We start from the raw sequence: 3,171 nt of genomic DNA on the forward strand, positions 1-3,171 counted from the left end.
AATTCTCCTATCATTCCAGTCATGAAACGTACTGATCCAAATGCACCCCCAGTATATCGATTAGTGATTGACCTTCGAGAACTTAATAAATGTATCATACCCCAGTATCCAGTAGTCCCAGATATTTCATCCCTATTGACAGCTATTGATTCTGAAGCTGTATTTTTTACAGTAATAGACCTCAAGAATGCATTTTTCAGTGTCCCGATTCATCCAGATAGCCAGTACCTTTTCGGTTTTTGTTTAAATGGAAGGAGCTATAAATTTACACGAGCTCCTCAAGGTTTCACAGAAAGCCCTAGTATTTACAGTCAAGCACTCAAAAGACAACTAGACAACATTCACATGCCAGCTGACACTGCCCTGCTCCAGTATGTCGATGATCTACTGATCACAGCCCGTTCTGAACGTGCTTGCGAGCGAGCGTCACTTACAGTTCTGTATTTCCTAGCCGAGATGGGGCACAAGGTGTCCCCTTCGAAGCTCCAGTTCTGTGTCCAGCAAGTGATCTACTTAGGCCACTTACTGTCCAAGTGGGGTAGGCAGTTGACACCCGATCGTATCCAGTTAATAGCGAGCCTGCCACAGCCCAAGACACAGAAGGAGGTACGTGCTTTTATCGGCCTCACTTCTTATTGCAGACAATGGATTCCTCAGTATGCATTTCTAGCCAAGCCACTGATACAGTTAACGACACAGGAGGCAGCCGTATCGACTGTTCTCCCTTGGACATCCGAACATACACTTGCTTTTAATGAGTTAAAGAAAGCCTTATGCCAAGCCCCTGTTCTAGCTACACCGAACTATAGTAAGCCTTTTACACTTTTTGTCACAGAACGTGATGGTACAGCATTATCTGTTCTCACGCAAGATCAAGCAGGACAATACAAGCCCTGTGCTTATTTTTCGAGCACATTAGATCCAGTAGCCCAGGCTCTGCCTGCGTGCCTCAAGTCAGTTGCAGCCACAGCTCTAGCAATCAGACAAAATGATTCCATAGTATTAGGACACTCCCTGACAGTACAAGTTCCACACTCCGTGGAAGTTCTTTTAAACCGAACACAGACTCAGCACTTGACAATTGCACGTTTAACAGGTTATGACTGACACTGTTCCAGCCACACATAGAAATCAGACGCTGCAACGTTCTAAATCCTGCTACACTGTTACCGTCAGTTACTTCAAATCCGGCCACACATGACTGTGTGGAAGTTGTTAACACTATGACTAAGCCAAGACAAGACCTGACAGACATTCCATTACCTAATCCCGACCTGACACTTTATGTGGATGGTTCATGTATGAGAACAAGTACAGGAGAACTAGTAGCCGCGTATGCAGTGACTACTGAAACTGAAGTTATAGAAACACATCGTATTGACACCCTGTCTGCCCAAGCAGCAGAGCTTATCGCTCTGACCCAAGCCTGCATACGTGCCAAGAACCTGAAAGTAAACATATATACAGATTCACGTTACGCATTCGGAGTCGTACACGACTTTGGAGTGCTCTGGCAGGAGAGAGGTTTCATGACTTCTCATGGAACCAAGATTCAGCATGGTCTCCTCATTCAAGCTTTGTTAGATGCAATACATTTACCGACAGCTATTGCTATCATGAAGTGCAAGGCACATACTAAAGTTACTGACATCATTTCCCAGGGTAACGATCTAGCAGATCGAACAGCCAAGCTTACAGCTCAGACTCCAGACATTCCAGTTAACAAGACACAGACATCCACTCCAGAACAGACTACTTGTATGACAGTTAAGGACCCTACACAAGATGTCATAGAAATACAGTTACATGCTACTCCTGAAGAAATCAAGAAATGGTCCGAACAAGGAGGGGTCCAGACAGATCAGGGATGGGTGACGAAGGGAAAAGCCACATGGTTTCTCCCCGACTCTATGGTTCAAGTCGTTATTAATACCGCACATAGTCCAGCACACCTAGGAGAAAAAGCTATGTTAGACAGTATACAGAACCTTTGGTTCAACAAGCATTTGCGAGCTGCAGCCAAGCAGAAAGTCCGTACCTGTATGATATGTTGTCAGTTCAATCCAGGTAAAGGTGTTCCGGTGGAACAAGGTGGATTCCAGCCCCCTGACCACCCTTTTGAAGTCCTCCAGATGGATTATATTCAGATGGAGCGATGTCGAGGTTTCAAGTATGTCCTCGTAGTTGTATGCGCTTTGTCCAGGTGGACAGAAGCATATCCAGTTCCAGATTACACAGCAGCGACCACTGCCAGGCAGTTGGTTCGTGAATTCTTCCCCCGTTATGGACTCCCTAGGGTCGTGTATTCTGATAACGGCCAGCCATTCTCATCTGAGCTCATGAAACATGTTTCCCTCTTGTTAGGGTACCAGTGGAAGTTCCATTGTGTACGCCATCCAGAAGCAGCCGGTCTCGTAGAGAGACATAATCAAACCCTGAAAATCCGTATTGCTAAGACATGTAAAGAGAAAGGTGTAGACTGGCTAGTTGCCCTGCCAGTTGCTCTATTCTTCATGCGGATGGTTGCACACTCCAGATCAGGTCTGTCCCCTTATGAGGTCGTATTCGGCCGCCCCCCAAATATGTGGGGTACACCTAGACCCCGCAGTATTACAGATGTTTCAAGTAATATGCTGACAGATTACCTAGCTTCCTTGATGTCTGCCCTACACTCTTGTCGTTCACAGGTTGCCGCTGCATTCCCAGACAATACTGAAGTCAAACCACACGAGGTCCTTCCCGGAGATTTGGTCTTAATCAGGAATTTTGATCGTTCAAGTCCGCTGGAGCCTCGCTGGAAGGAACCGAAACTCGTCCTTCTGACCACCCGTACGGCCGTGAAGTTGGAGGGCCGTAAGGGTTGGGTCCACCTGTCTCACGTCAAGAAATTTCACGGACTTAGAAACAAGACTTTTAATGACATTTCTACAGAAATTTCCAATTCTAAAGACTGCCTGAAACCAGACTCTAAATCAAACATTCATTCAATTCCAGAACTGAAAGTTCCTCTGTTGGAGAAAACTCCGCAGCAGGAATATCGATTGAAACTCCGGTCTAGTAAAATAAGTCAGCCAGTTTAATTGTCTAAGTCCCCCTCGGGTGAAACGGTTAGACAGGTATCTGACATGTATGAGATAGACCCCCATAGTGAGAGAGTTAGTCAAAACTCTA

The sequence above is a fragment of the Lissotriton helveticus genome, chromosome 6 (genome assembly GCF_964261635.1).
Source record: "Lissotriton helveticus chromosome 6, aLisHel1.1, whole genome shotgun sequence".
Classification (NCBI taxonomy): domain Eukaryota; kingdom Metazoa; phylum Chordata; class Amphibia; order Caudata; family Salamandridae; genus Lissotriton; species Lissotriton helveticus.